The 16331-nt window shown below is 49.0% G+C and overlaps 1 protein-coding gene across 3 annotated transcripts in view; it reads right to left on the reverse strand.

Moving 5' to 3' along the window:
• Window positions 1–16331, reverse strand: part of Hrh2 (histamine receptor H2) — a 60242-nt gene that overhangs the window by 37862 nt on the left and 6049 nt on the right. The gene's annotated exons all lie outside the window — the stretch shown is intronic.

The following is a 16331-nucleotide window of genomic DNA, read 5'->3' on the forward strand; positions in this document are numbered from 1 at the left end:
TCTGCAATCTGAATACAGATGCACCCTCTGATTATAATGACTGTGCTGGAGCAGGGATCAGGGTTCCCAGCACCCTCTGCTACTCCAGCTGCCTCAACCTCTCAGCCCTGTGAGCTGAGCCTCTGGGTATTATTTCTGGAGGAGCTTTTTATTACATGAAGAGCCCAAACAGCGCGGGTCTTACCACCACACTTAATTAACTTTGGAGGGGTAGCAATAAGGACAGACATTTTTTTTGAGACTCCCTATTTCTGATGATAATTTTCTCTGCATTTCCTTGACAGCTGGCTGTAGGCATTTTGGCATTGGGCTGGTATTCAAGTTAATGTTTGGGAGAGTCTTCAAATCCGAGCGAATCAGCTCTCAATATAATTAGAAATCCCCCTCCCTCCCTCCGTCCCTCCGTCCCTCCCTCCCTCTCTCCCTCCCTCTCCTCCTGTTTTCTTCAACAGTCACTCCTCTGGGGACTTTGGGTGTGCTGGAATGTTCCAGGTGCCAGGAATGCACAGGTGACCAGCTATGATTCTTCCTTTGTGAGTTTTCCCAGGATTCACTTCGCTGTCTTCCTGGTCAGTGTGAGGCTTCCTAGAGTTTTCAGTGAGCATTTTAAAGGCAGGGGAGTTTGTGTGGTGTTAATTCCTTCCCACCCTATGTCCTGTGAGTGGAATGATCCACTGGAAAGGACCATATCATCTACTTGTGGGCCAACACCCAGGGAGTCCTTTGTCCATAGAATCCCCATTGTCACCCCAGCTGCTGATGTAAAAGACACTCCCCTAAACCTTCAAACTGCCAAAGTGCTCGTAACTGCAGTTAAGCCAGCACCCCAGGTGCATCCAGGAGGCATCAACTCTCTGAGCTGCCATACAGCCTAGCCCGCACCCAGGAAGTAAATGCTGTGACATTTGGTTTGAGGGGACCCTTCCACAGTTCCGCTGTCCCTCTGTGTGCATAGAGGCAGGACACAGCTACACACACACACACACACACACACACACACACACACGCACGCACGCACGCACACACACACACACACACACACACACACACACACACACTCGAGGCAACGTAACTGCAGATGCATGGACAATGGTATCTGTGTTGGCAGGCTTGTGAGTGACAAAAATATGGGGACAACATGAGCTGCCACAATGAAGAGGTCGATAGGTCAGTGAACTACGGTCAGCCTGCACTGTGTAACAGGCCTGACCTGTGTGATTTGCTCATAGCAGATAAAACACCATCGAATCCTCAGACCAGCCCTAGCGATGAGAGATCGTCTCCATTTAACTTTGAGGAGTGTGTGGACAAAGAACCAAGCGATGTCACTCTTCTGATAATTGGCAGGGCCTTGATTCAAACTCAGTGCTACAGTTGGGATAAGTGGCCTCCAAAGGCCCGAATGTCAAAGGCCTGGCCACCAGCCTGTGGTGTTATTAGAGGTGGTGGAAGTTTTAGAACGTGGGAAGTCAGGTCATTAGGATAAGCTAATGAAGCCTTGATGGGGCTATTGGGGCTTTGATCCCTTCCTGTCTCCATTTTTGCTTCCTGACTGCCATGAGGTGAGCAGATCTTTCTGCCATGCACTCCCTGCCATGATGTGCAACGCCATGGGGTCAAGAGACCATGGACTTAAACATTGGGAGTTATGAGCCCCAATAAACCTTAGTTCCTTGTTTACCTCGAGTGTGTTGTCAGAGTGTGGGAAGCTGGCTAGTGTACACAGTTCAAGCTCCTTGGGCTTCCCCTTAATGTTCATTCTTTGATTAGATTTCAACTTATCTTGCCAATTGGATCTTACCATCCAGCCATCCTTCCATCCTTCCATCCCTCCATCCCTCCATCCCTCCATCCATTCATCCATCCATCCATCCATCCACCCATCCATCCTTTCCAGTTGCTCATATAAAGGGAGAAGTGTGTACCGAGTGGAGTGTTTACACATTGTTTCCCACCTTAATGTTCATCTTTGGGGCTCACTGGGCTCTGTAACTGTCTGAATGAACAGGTGAGAATGTGTTTATTTTATATTGAGTATTTCCAGGCAGTTGTGTAAGGTTAAAAAATAATATGCATGACATCTTGCTTATCTTTGATACAGATAGAGTTTGACTCTATCTGTACGTGTGAGAAAGATTTGCTATTCACTCGGCCATTTCCTTTACCATCTCACAGGTTGCCCACAAATATTTCAGTTGTGTTTTTACATATTTCCTTTCAATAGCTCCTCCCAATTTCTTTAACACATTTGAAAGAGGTGCTTCCTGAATTAACCCTTGCAGAGTTCGCTCCCAACACACACACACAGGTGTCCCCAGCCACTGCCACCTTGTTAACAAACTCATTGTGTGCCTCTCATCCCAGGTGGTCCCCATAAGCAGCATTCAGAAGCACCATAGACTGGGGCCTCAGTGCATCTCTTGGGTACCTGTTACACCCACTCAGCCTTGGTGGGCTCCGTGTGAGGAGGTCTGCTCTGGTCGGCTCCCGTGACCTGTCTTGGTTATGTCTTAGTAGAGCTCTTGGCTGGGCACTCAAGACTCTTTGTGATCTGACCCATCTCCTGCCTTCAATGTCAGCTCCTGCCCGCTGAATGCCAGTTGTGCCTCCTAGCATTCTGAGGAACACAGTCGTGGCAGGATTCACTTTTTCCTGCTTCTAAAAAGTGCCAGGACCATTCTGACCCCATGCCTCTGCATGTGCTGTTCCCACTGCCTGGCATGCCCTCCAGCTCTTTCTTGTCCAATATGTTCTTAGTCTTCTTCCAAGCCCTGGCCTCCTGTCACCTCCTGGTCCTTGGAGGTAGTTTTTCCATCCTCCAAACCCCTCATTTTACTTATCTGCTTTTAGCTAATGCTCTCTGTTCAGAGTTCTGAGTTTTCGGGACCTTGTGAGAACTTTCCTCCTGGGGCAGTCTGGGGTAATTCACTGTCTGAACTGTCTCCTCAGGAATTGAATTGAGGTGATGTCTGGAACATCATTTCATTATGTCTGGAGACTGGGAGGGTGGGGGGCAAATCTAGGTTGGTCTGATGCCCAACTTCTACCCCACTGCTTCTAACCCAAGAAAAAATGCCAGCGGGGACATTGACGAGGAAAGCTGGTGGGATGGGGACAGGCAGGACCAGTCCCACGGGATGAAGCTGGGCTCAGCGCTTTGTCTTCAGGGGTAAGTGAGGTTTCCCTTCTGTGAAACATGTGTTTTCACCGCCAACATGACCATGTGGGGAGTCAGGCTTGGTGTACAGACAGCTATAGACTTGGGGGAGGGGTCAGTTAAAGCTCAGTGTGCATGTTTGCAGCACCAACTTACAGTAGGAAAAGAACATGAGGTTCACTGGGCATCCTTCCTGTGATGTAAGTGGTCTGACTCTCATTCTAGAAAAGCACTCCGGGAAACAGAGGCATGCAGAGTGACAAAGGTGTCCCAGAGTGACAGTACTTCCTTCTTCACTTGGTGGTTGTGAGAATGATAAGCATAAAGGAACTGAAGCCCTCTGAGTCCACACACCAAATTTTGATTAGGGCCCGACAGCCACACATGCTATGCCATACATTTCCAGAGAGCCTCCCAGGTGCAGCTCCTGTGCTGTGGTCTTGGGACAGGGCAACAGGCACAGCAGACATGGAGTCCAGGGCATGGGCTAGGGATGAAATGGAGAAGCTGTGGTACACTTGCTTATTTAATTGCGGTTGTACCAAGTTCTCCTTCAGGGGAAGTGGAGAGAGCCACGGAAGACGGAAATTAGGTAACAGGGAGCAAGCAGATCTCACATGGAGAGCAGACCCTCCCAAAGATCTTGAGGTGGGAGACAGCGTTCTTTAACCCAGGATGTATGGGAAACTTCTAGCAGGGGACAGGGTTAGTGACAGAGGATGCTACAATTGGGAAGGCAGGAGCAGGACTCCTGGGCCTTGTTTTCCTGCTGCCCATTAGGGGACCCTGATGGGTCTGGATGAAGAGGCACTGAGGAATGTCCCTAGCTATCAGCATAGGTGGTCGGACACTGATGTCACTGGGTCTCCAGAGGGCAGCCCATTTACTTCAGTGTTCCGTGTACCTGGGGTGGAGAGGGTTAGGAGCACCCCAAAACGCATGCCTAAGAAGCAGCCCGGAGTGGACTCAGCAGGCAGGAGCTACTGAAACACCATGGCTTTCATTTTATATGGAAGAACAGAGCCTCCCAGGCCTCAGAGCAGCCACCTCATATGGTGACTGGCAAGGTGACTTGGGGCTTGGAGGGTCGTGGCTGAAATGATTCCACCTTCTCAGGGGTGCTCTCTGCCCTCTTGGGGCTGTTGGGGAATGCTGGCATGAGGTCTATCTTGAGCTGGGACTTGGGACTTAGCTTCATGTGCAGAAGACTGAGAGAAGGGTCAGGAACACAAATGGAAATGACATGGCAGGTCCCAGTTTTCCAGGAACTCAGCACAGACGAGAGGTGGGCAGTAAGATGAGAGAGGGAAGGAGACTCAGAGAAACTGGCCCCGGAGTGGGGGCAGCTCCGAGTGTGTTTGTGTATATGTGAAAGTGTGTGTGAGCATGTATGTTAGTGTGCGTATCAGAGTATGTGTATGTGTGTGAGAGTGTATGTATGTGTGAGTCTGCATCAGAATGAGAATGTATATGTGAGACTTTATATATGTGAGAGCATGTATGTGTGTAAGTATATGTGTGTGTGTTGAGGGTGTATGTGAATTAGTGTGAGTGTCTGTGTATTAGAGTGTGTATATGAGGGTATGAGTAAGTATATAGATAAATGTGTGATTTTCAAGCATGCACGCAGAAGACACAATTTGAGAAAGGCAGCATTTTCTTGGGTCTAGAAACACCCATCATCATCACCACCATAATTATTAATTATTTACTCATTTATTTTGAGATGGGACTCTCCTTCCATTGTCCAGGCTATCTCTGAACTGATGGTGCAGGCTATCCTCTGGCTAGAGCGGCTGAGTGGCTGGGATCACCAGTGAGAGCCACATTAAAACCCTCCCACTGCTGGCCCAGCAGCTGTGCTTCTGCAGGTTGGTTCTGGGGTTTCCCCAACACTGCGTGTGCTAGCAGAGTCTAGAAAGAGCATAAAAGTGTGCACAAGAAGCCGGGTGTGGTGGTGGCACATGCCTTTGATCCCAGCACTCAGGAGGCAGAGGCAGGTGGAGCTCTGTGGGTTTGAGGTCAGTCTGGTCTACAGAGTGAGTTCCAGGAATGCCAGGGCTGTTGTTACACAGAGACAGAGACACCCTGTCTCTACACACACACACACACACACACACACACACACACACACACACACACACACACACACACACACATGAGGAGACTGTGGAGGAGCCATCAATCAATAAGACTAGCTTAGAGCCCCTGGGCCAATGCGGGGAGCCTCCAGGTCACAGAGAAGGGTACCCATGCCTCCATGGAGGGGATGGGTAGACACATCAGGGGTGGGAGATTCCCTTTCACCACCCTTTTGAGGACCTTCCCAGACTTCTCATCCTGCATGTCGTCTACTCAAAACCTAGTAGACACATGATTTGTCATGATGAAAAGGGAAGGGGCGGGGCATGCCAGGTAGAAGGGACAACATGTCAGAACGGAAGTAGGTGACCAGGTCGCATCAAGGAAGGGAGGCAGAGTTGGAAAGGGCTCTAGGTTAGGGAGAGGGCTACTTTGTAAGAAGTCCGCTGCCTCCAAGCTCCTAAGCCCCGAGGCCACCATCTTTCCCTCCATGAGGTTCACAGGCTCAGAGGTCATGTGTGTGATTGTGCCATGCTCCCCAAAGGTTCCTCTTTCGTTCGAGTAGAAACAACACTGCCTGCCTTGCTTTCGGGATTCAGCTCCTGTCAGTCTTCCCAGCTGATTGTCAGGAGGAAAATGCAGCTGAGGATGGAGCGCTCAGATGTTTAGACCTCTGACAGCAACATGGCGCCTTTGACAGTTCACTGAATAAGTTCAAGGTCATCCAGGGAACGGATAACACACAGAATGCCAGGTCTCCCTGAGCAGTCAGTGAGGCTTGTCCTCTGGGAACTATTTTAGACCAGAGTGTTTACCTCATGCCTGGCCTGGGGCTACGCACTGTTATATTTAATCTTTGCACAATTTTGTCGGGTGAGAGATTTTTGTTCTCCTCACTTTACAAAGGCAGAAAGCAGAGCTCAGGAGTTGTGGCACTTGCCCAGAGTCTCAAAACCGGGAAGAGGAGAAGTCAGGATTTGAGCCCAGATCTGTCTGCCTCCACAGCCCCTATTCTTAGCTACTCTGCATTTAGCTTTTCAGCAGACAAAGGCCGCTTGGCCCGACTGCCTCTGTTTGCATCTCAGGCTTCTTCCTTCCTGAAAATCATGGCCACAGGAGTCTTTCATGTCTTTGGTGGTGAGATCGGCAGCGGCTTCCTCATAGGTAGTGGGTGGGACATTTGGTCATAGCCTTCGCTGCAGGAAGACATCTGCTGGGGGTTGTTACTTAGTGGGAAGGCCTCGCCTTACGGGAGCTTTCTCTCCCCTTCTGTTTCTTCTGGCCACAAGAGCCTAAAACCAGAGCGTACTTTTGCTTGTTCTCATGCCACCTTGCTCTAAACATTGTGCCCACCTCCCCAAACCGGCTGAAAGGTGAGCGTATCTGAATGTCACCTGGAATCTGGGGCAAAGGTCTGCAGTTCTGCTCTTGGCCCAGGTAGGTAAGAGCCTTGCTGCCTCTCAGCTAGGTTCCCATCAACCCAGAGCAGGGTGCTGGGGTCACAGAGGCCTCTCTAGTATGATGGATGGATCAGAGAGAGAGAAGGTGATTTGGAGTCAAAGTCTAGACGGTGACCATTCCCCTGTGCCATTTGGCTGCCACAGGCCAGACACATACAGGTGGTCACACATCTACAGTTGGTATGAATGTTAGTGCCACCTGATGGGTAGTGACACTGAGGCTCAGAGAGAGCAAATCACTTGTCTAAAGGCACACAGCTGGTGAGGCGACTGGCAGAGCTTTGAACAAGGTTTAGGTCAGAGTCTGAGCCTCCATGGCCTCCCAAGCGCATCCGTGGGCAGCTCAGTCGCCACGTCTCCTTTTCACTGACATCTGCTTAGCATCTGACAGTAGTGCATGGAGGTGGCCAAGCCATACCTGGGGACAAGTTCCCTTAGTTTTTGTTTGTCTGAGAAAGCTACTATTTCTGCTTCGCTTTTTTTTTTCCTCACTTGGACTGAAATTTGCATAAGTCACTGTTTCAGAGCCCAGCCCAGCAGCTTTCAGGACCTTTATCATATTGTACAACTTTCTCCTTGACTGGCTTCCTGTAAGGAGACCCTAGCCTTGGTGGTCCCCTCCTCGGCCCCTAGTGACCACTGGCCTAGTTTCTGTCGATAGACTTGTCTGCTCTGTGTATGGCCAAGTGGGTCCCCGAGTGTTTGTTCCACTCTGCTCTTGCCCAGCCTTCAAACACCTCACTGTTCAGAGAACTGCTCGGGGAAGTGCTTTAATGTTACCCTTAATTCCGCACCCTTCCTTCATCACCAGCACCCAATACTGCCCTTATGTCTTGCCTCCAACATCCATACCCTTCTTCTCTTCTCTCTCTGCCTTTACCACTGCCACCAACTCCGCATTACTCTGCAGGTACAGACGCCTGAAGAGGGGCCACCCGACCCTCCACCGCTGTCACGACCACCCCACCTAGCCTTTTGCACAGCACATTTTTCATTCCTTAAATTTTTTTTTGAGACACAATCTCATGGCCAAGCTGACCTTGAACTCACTGTGTAGGGGAGAATGACCTTGAATTCTTGATTCTCCTGCCTCAGCCTCCAGCCTATTCCCCTCCTTGTTGCCACTCCCTGTTGGAGTGTGAGCTCTGACTAGTGTAAGATCTAAGAGCCCCTTTATCTTGCTCCCTGACAGGCAATAGGAGATCAAGGACTGTTAGCTGGAGTGGCCAAATATAATCCGAATGACCATCATCACACAGTAATACTCCATTATCGGGCACTTTGAAGTGCTAGGCAACATTCTAGCTCCTTTTACACATGCCGTCTCATTTAATCTCCTTGGCAGCTCCATAGCTCCTGTTCATATCTATTTTATAAACTAGGCACTGCAGCATCTTGGTCAAAGTATACCAAGAGCATAGGTTGGCATGCAGGTGTGGGGAAGGCCCAATGAAAGAATGTATCAACAGGGCTAGATGGAGCCAAGGCAAACTTCTGCCTTGGTTCCCAAGGAAGTAAAGCTGTGGACTCCCTGCTTTGGCAGAGAAGCCCAAACCCCCCCCCCCCCACACCCTGGGGACAAAAGCTTCAGGGCAGGAGCTGGGGTGAGGAGGGTAAGCTAGTACAAATTTGGATTCCCAGGCTAAGTCCTGGTGTGACTCTGATTTTCTGGGTTATATCCAACAGAAAAATGAGTAGACAGGCTTAGCACAACTTGAGTTTCTCCATACTCTATATGGAAGAGAAGGAAGGAAGGAAGGAAGGAAGGAAGGAAGGAAGGAAGGAAGGAAGGGAGAGAGGGGAGGGAGGGAGGGAGGGAGGGACAGAGGGAGGGAGGGAGGGAGGGAGGGAGGGAGGAATTATGTGTCTTCCAAATAACAAGCTAGGAGAGATCTGGGTAGAATCCAAACACAGCCATCCCCTAGCATCCAGGAAGGCCCTTTTACACCAGCCCCGAGAGCCAGCTATCTTGGTCTCCTTACATACCTCCACTGACGAGAGCTTTCTTACAAAACGTCTTCCAGTAAGTCATTTAGTGACATGGTCAGGACCTTACACACTTCCTGTTGAAAACTATATTCCCAGGGGACGGGGAGGAAGCATTGCACTTCATGCACATCCCACAGAAAGGATGATGTGGATATGTCCAGATGGCTGATGTCTGGTTATAAGCTGTCACTTGCAGTTTGTGGTTTCCTCTCTTGTATTTTTGATCTGGATCTTCGTGTGCATGAATGTGAGTTTGTAAACGTCTTTTGTAGGTCTGTGAAAGGCTCCAAGCCCTCCTTTATAGGCAACTCTACAGAGCTCTGTCTTTCAGGTCTTTACATCTCTCTTCCAAACAGCTTTCAGGTCTGCCCCATGGATGTATCACTCTCAGCCCCTCCATCATCTCGATCATCTCAGTCATCACCACCACCCTAACCATTACCACGGTCGCCTCTACCACCGTGGACCCAGGGACCACGTCTCTCCTGCTCTGTTCTCTGCCCCAAGCTCATTCCTTGAAGGTTTTGCCCTTCCAGCAGGGTACAGATTAGTGGTATAGGAAAAATCCTTGTAGTCAGCTGGGTCATTTTAGAGGTATCAGAAGCAAACAGCTAACCCTTGCCAAGAACATTCACCCTGCTGGTTATCTTAGCCTTCCCCCCAGCCTCTCCACACCCATTACCTCAACCTGTAGGGGAACCGTGGACTGTGGACAGGGATACCAGTGTCACCCCCACTTTGCAGTGTGACACAGAGAAACCGGATGGAGGCCATACAGATGGTTATAGCTATCAAGAGCCCGCCTTCTTGGAATTCAACTCCTTAGATTTCACCCGTCTCCTCTCCATTTCCCAAGCCTCACTCACCTGTGGTGGTATTGTGTTCCCCAAAATATTGTGTACCTTAATAAACTTATCTGGGGTCAGAGAACAGAAAAGCCACAAGATACTTAGGCTAGAAAATGTTAGCACACGCCTTTAATCCTAACATTCCAGAGACAGAAATCCTTTTGGATCTCTGTGAGTTCAAGGCCTCATTGGAAACAGCCAGACATGGTGACTCATGCCTTTAATCCCAGAAAGCAGTCCCAGGGAGTGGTGGTAGAAAGCAGAAAGGTTTATAAGGCGTGAGGACCAGAAACTAGAAGCATTTGCCTGGTTAAGCATTTGCCTGGTTAAGCTTTCAGGCTTTGGAGCAGCACAGTTCAGTTGAGATTCATTCTGATGAGGACTCAGAGGCCTCCAGTCTGAGGAAACAGGACCAGCTGAGGAACTGGCAAGGTGAGATAGCTGTGGCTTGTTCTGTCTCTCTGAACTGCCAGCATTGACCCCAATAACTGGCCTTGGGGTTGATTTTATTAATAAGAACTTTTAAGATTCATGCTATACTCACCCCATTATAATCTTTGCAAAATTTACAAAATATCACGTTTATATTTTTTAATCTGCCATTTCCCCTTGAATGGGTTGAATTTTTACAAAAGAAATTTTCTGATCATTATCTACATGGATAGGCTCACTCTCCCACATGTAGGTCACCCTAACAATAAATGCAAAGCACAGCTGATGTTGTTGAAGCCTCAGAGGCCAGTCCAGAGGGTAACTGGTCTGCCTTTGAAAGGCAGTGGAGAGTAGGGATGGTAGCATGTGACAGGCGTTCTCTCCATGTTCAGAGGAAGGTTTACAAGACATCTGGGCATTTGTTGTACATATGTCACTGATGACCCGAATCTATCTTGGGTGAGCCCCCAGGGCTGCTGGCTCTGCACCAGAGGAATTATCTTGCTCTCCCCAGAGAGCCAACACTACGTAGTGGGAAGGCCTGACCTGTGTCAGATATTGGCTTAGCAATGTCTCCATCGTGTTGCTGGGGAAATTGTTGACCTCTCTGAGGCTGTGTTTCCATCTGTAAGTAGTGTATCACAGCTCACTGCTGAGGGAAGAATATGGAAGCCAGGCTGTGTAAGGAACACTGAGGCTCCCCTACAGATGGCATGCCTCATGGTTACTGCCCGGTTCTCTCCTACAGAAGCTTCTTTGAAGTCCCACCTTGTCTGAGAGTGAAGGCAGCCAAGGTCACCAGATGGAGAGAGGCAGAGCGCGACTAAAACAAATCCATCTAAAACAGCCTGTGGACTGGGAACCGGGCCAGGGCAGGCTGGATGGGCCCATACTTGGATTGGGGTGGTAGAGAATGGCTGTGAAGGGGAGAGATCAGACAGGAAGGGGAGCCCGTGCTGGAAGGGGTCACTTTGGTACTCAGTTCATTTAGTGTCAGCCCCCTAATGGTGACATTAACAGTGAGGGAGAGGGGTAAGGCCAAGTGGGAGGGGGGGACCATTGCAGAGCAAGAAATCCATCCTGGAGGCAAGGTATAGTCAAATTCTGAATGCATAATACATGGAGGAAAGTTTCTGAGACACCAGGCCAAGGGAGATTTGTAAGATTCCACTCTACTGGGGAGATCAAACCCACAGAGGGCTCATAAGCCTGATAAGCCCTTGGTGGTTCTTCTGAAAATGATTCCACATTCTCAGAGGCCTCTGGTCACACCAACTTTCAGACACAGATGAGATCAGAAACATTGTGATAGGCCTGTGCCTGGACAGGGTTTGGCAAAGCAAGCCTGGACAAGACTTGTGGCAGGTCTTTGGCCAGTGGCACACTGGGAACTGACCTCCTTTGTGAACAGTGTAGACTCTCAAAGAGTCCCTGTGGTCTCAGGCAAGTCATGGGGTGAGGGAGAAGAAGTTGCCAGAGATAAGGGCAAGGCTCATGGGATCTATGCATCATCGAATTCCAGATGGAGGACAGGAAATAGCCCAGTATCACTGAGTGTGCAGGAATCCATATGCACAGACAGACTATCTTTCCTTGATTACCTCCAAAGACAGTGCTATTGCCCCAAGCCCCTTCAGTGACATGATTTCCCTCAATTTACTAATGTTTGTGTGCAAAAAGTAAGCTAGCGGCTACACAGATTTTAGTCTACTCAAGACTGTTATTGGGCTTAAACAATATTATAATTTTTTAAATGCCCACTTTTATAATCAGGAGATATAATGGAGAATCTAGATTTCTAGTTAGAGTTAGTTTCTGACTTGCTGTGGCTTGGCTTTGTAATTTTTTTTAGTTTGCAAGGACTGAAAACACACACTTTTAGAACAGACCTCAAGAAATCTCATGAGGTGGGCCTCACTTGCTAAGACAGGCTTTGTGCTGGATGCTGTCTGCCCAGCTGGAAGATGAGGGAAGCGTCCTGAGCATGTCCACGGGAGGCTGGGCTCTTCTGCGATATTCCCTAGGTTAGAAGTGCTAACTGCATTTCCAGTTGTCAGAGAGGAAGGATGGCTGGTGCCTCTGGAAAACATTCCAGGGCCACATCCCTACTGGCCAGCTTTGGGTCTGTCCTCATGCTGTGGTCACTTGGAGCAGATCTACCAGGCAGGGATGTCAGCTGCCTGGTCTCTGAGAGGCTGGAGTTTGCCATTTTGAGGTAACAGCTCCCTTAGTTTGTGAAAATGAGGCTGCTTAGAAAGTCTCCACCCAATTAGATAATCATGACATCTTCAAGGTTCTGCAGCTCTGGCCAAGAGCAGAAGAGACCGATTCCCCTGGTGGGGTCCTAATGCTTTTTGGAAATGTTAAGAGGGTTCTGTTAGGGATGCTTGGGTCTTGTTTGAACACAGTCATGGCCCTGAAGCAGAGGAGTCAGTCAGTCTGGAAAACTTGGAGGTAGATTGGTTATTCTAACAAGAAATTAAGTTCCTTCTGTAATTCTATTGGCTGTAGCTCATGGAATAGAAATAAAGCCCAAATTCATTAGTAGGAAATCATTCTGATAAAGTGGTGCCAGGGATGGAACATAAGCCCTCAGGAATACTTGACAAGAACTCTTCTTTGAACTTCTCTACACTGGCCCCTGATTTGTTTTATTTTAAAATACTCACATGAGCAAATGAGGCTCGTGACTTGGATGCCACGAGGATGGCAGACGTTGAGGAAGCGAACACTGCAGCATCTGAGAAGGGGTGACAGGCTCTCTGTGCCTCCCTGCGTGTGTGTCTCTCAAATGTGTGCAATAAGAAGGCGGGCATGGTGCAGCCTCCCTGGGGAAGGCTATACAGACAGCCCGGGGGCGAGTCCAGCCTCAGTTTCCCTCACTGGAGAAAGCTCATCTCCTCTGCTTCCCCATTCCCCTGTAGATGGCTCTGCCCACAGCCTTGTTGCTTCCTTCCTAGCCCATCCGGGACACACTGCATATGTACTCCGCTTCAGTAGCCTCAGCTTTAACCGGCTGGACCACACCTTCTTCCCACTCTCTCTCATTCTCAGTGAGCCTCAGGCCCCAGATGCAGATAATATCTTTCTGGCAGTTGCTGGAGGCTCCAGTCACAGAGCTAGGAGTGCCCAGGAAGTCAGGTGTCTAGGACAGAATCATGCTCTCTGGGCCTCTTGGGCAGGATCTGGGTAGACCAGGTGTGGGCAACTTGGGGGGCAGTGGCTTTGTTTCTGCTTCCATTTCCCCTCCTGAAAAGTGATGAGGTCATCCTGACCTCAGAAGGTGTTAGGAGGTTTCTTGGTTAAGGGTTAAGAGCAAGACTTCCCTGCACCTGCACCTTCTCTCTGGCCTCTCAGCTCTCCCTACCTCACACCTGTCACCCAGAAGAATAGAAGTTGTCCGTGTGCGACATCATCTGTCCTAGTCAGTGTTCTATTGCTGTGAGGAGACATCATCACTACGTCAATTCTTATAAGAGAAAGCATTTAACTGGGGCTTGCTTACAGTTTCAGAGGTTTACTTCATTATCATCATGGTGGGGAGCACGGTGGGAACATGGTGGGGAGCACGCTGGGGAGCACGGTGGGAACATGGTGGGGAGCATGGTGGGAACATGGTGGGGAGCACAGTGGGAACATGGTGGGGAGCATGGTGGGAACATGGTGGGGAGCATGGTGGGAACATGGTGGGGAGCACGGTGGGAACATGGTGGGGAGCACGGTGGGAACATGGTGGGGAGCATGGTGGGAACATGGTGGGGAGCACGGTGGGAACATGGTGGGGAGCATGGTGGGAACATGGTGGGGAGCACGGTGGGAACATGGTGGGGAGCATGGTGGGAACATGGTGGGGAGCATAGTGGGAACATGGTGGGGAGCACAGTGGGAACATGGTGGGGAGCACAGCACAGACCATGGCAGTATGTAGACAGACATTGTGCTGGAGAAGTAGCTGCACATTCTACATTTGGATCTGCAGGCAGCAGGAAGAGAAAACTACTGGGCCTGGCTTGGGCTTTAGAAACCTCAAAACCTGCCTCCAGTGACACACTTCCTCCAACAAGGCCACACCTACTCTAGCATGACCACACCTCCTAATCCTTATCAAATAGTGCCATTCTCTGATGACTAAGCATTCAAATAGATGAGCCTATGGGGGCCATTCTTATTCAAACCACCACATCATCTGACTTGTGAGGGGTCAGGGGGCAACTGTATCTCAAGCCCCAGTATCTCCGAGCTCACACCAGTGCGCCAATGCTATGGGTTGCTGACATACAAGCCCAATTGCTGGCCCAGATGAGTGCCTGTCTTTCTCTAACTTCCTGCCTGTATGTTTTGTTGTTGCTTCTCCTCTGGGATCTCATCCTGTCCTCTCACTTAGCAGCTCTTATCCCTCCCACTCCTGGTCTCCCCAGTTCCTGGCCCAGAGGGCTAGAAAGCATGCTTCTGGCTTTGATGCCTGACTTTCTGGACATGCCCACACAGTTATAGAGTGTTCTGTGTGCTTGACAAATGGCTTGAATGTTGAAAGAGACTTTTGATGCTAAGAACTTGAAGAGCAGTTGAGTCAATCATGGTGCATCAGAAATGCTATACCTACTACTGTCACATATTGGAAACTATAAATAACAAGGGGGAAATGCTTGTAGTTAGATTTTAAAAAACTTATCAGGATTCAAACAATGGGTAAGGATTCTATGAACTTCTATCCTATCAATGTGAAGCAGGGGAGAACACCACCAAATACTAATGCTTAGAAAGATAAGACTGTGATAACTTTTTTTTTGGGGGGGGTTATTGATTCCAATTATTACCTTCTTTCTCCATTGAGAGTTAATGCTAGCAAATAAAAACAAATGCGTGTAATATAGGATACCATATACATGTTCCCCTTTGGGATAAAAATATAAATATATATATAATATAATGAAAATTTAAATAAAATACAGTGAATCCTTTTATCTGTAGTGTTTTCTCCTCTGTGATCATCCACAGCCTGGAAATATTAAAGAGAAATCCAAGAAGTAAACAATTCTTAGGTTTTTGGTTGCCGTCATTTCAGGGATGGTGGTGTATGTACACCTATAATCCCAGGATTTGGAGGCCGTGGGCAGGAGAATTGCAAGTTTGAGGCCATGCTGGATTAGCTAGCTTGTCTCAAAACCAAACAACAGAAAAATGACATGATGTTCTGAGTTTTATGATGAAACCTCATCAGTCCTGCTCAGGAGCAATTCTAATCCTTTTGTAGAGTCCACAGAGGCTGTGTGTGGGCCCTGTACCTTAACATCTGCTGTGTGGGCTGGAACAGGTAGCATCATGTCCAGCGGGGTGGCCACTAAACAGCTGTGGGTCACTCTGGTCCCGGAGCCACTTCATCACATTTTTCAAAAGAAGCTAGAATGCTGGATGTGAATTCAAATCTTTCGGCTTTAAAACAAGATGCCTTGATTTCCAGTGAATTCTCCTTTAAAAATGTTGGCTCACACGCCTCGACTGCAGGACACAGAGAAATCAGGCTGGAATTACTCTGGAAGCTTCCTCCCCGCTGTGCTAGCCCTCAGTGTTGGAAGGGACAGTGCAGGCCACAGAGGGAGGGTTGTCATCAACATCCTTTCAGCTCTGGACCCTTCGCACAACAACATAACCAGCCAGGCGAGCTGAGTGTTCGCTGGTGCAGTCAAGGCAGGACTGTTACGAGGGTAACTAACAGGCTCTTGATTAGACTAGATGCCTACCCTGCTGGAGGCAATTCACTTCTGTTACTATAAACCCTGTGGCTGGGCAAGGCAGAGGCCCCAATGAAGAAGCAATTGCTTTATCTTGCTAAATGGACATGATGTGCCCATCCAAATGCCTCTGCACGGCCGTGTTCATGCCCATATGACAAGTACTGCTGTCAGCTGTGGTCAGAGAAGTTTCTTTTTGCAGTGATTGACAGTGACTGCAGGGACTCATAACATCAAAATACTGAGGATAAACAACTGATAAATGTCCAACCGTCGAGGAGACGTTTATACCCAAGGCTCAGGGTACCTCTAGGAAGAAAGGGCCAAAAGGATGCAAAAGCCCAAGGAAGGGGGCGGGAAGAGTGGGAGGGGTGTGGGGCACTGAGCCAGGCATGGTCATTGTACTCTTGAACTCACAGCAGATGTGCTAATCAATACAAGACAGATACAAGACTATGCCCATCGACAGTCTGTCAGGGAAGGGGCTCACAGGGCTCCATATCTCCAGAATCCACACACAGTTAATGTCACTCGGTAGGAAGGAACAGTTTCTTCAGTGGTATAGCCACTGCTAAGCTTCCCACGTAAACAAACCCTTACCCATACTCCCATAAATAACCCCAGTGAAAAC

This window comes from Peromyscus californicus, unplaced genomic scaffold (assembly GCF_007827085.1).
Source record: "Peromyscus californicus insignis strain IS unplaced genomic scaffold, ASM782708v3 Scaffold_8__1_contigs__length_139910024, whole genome shotgun sequence".
Classification (NCBI taxonomy): Eukaryota; Metazoa; Chordata; class Mammalia; order Rodentia; family Cricetidae; genus Peromyscus; species Peromyscus californicus.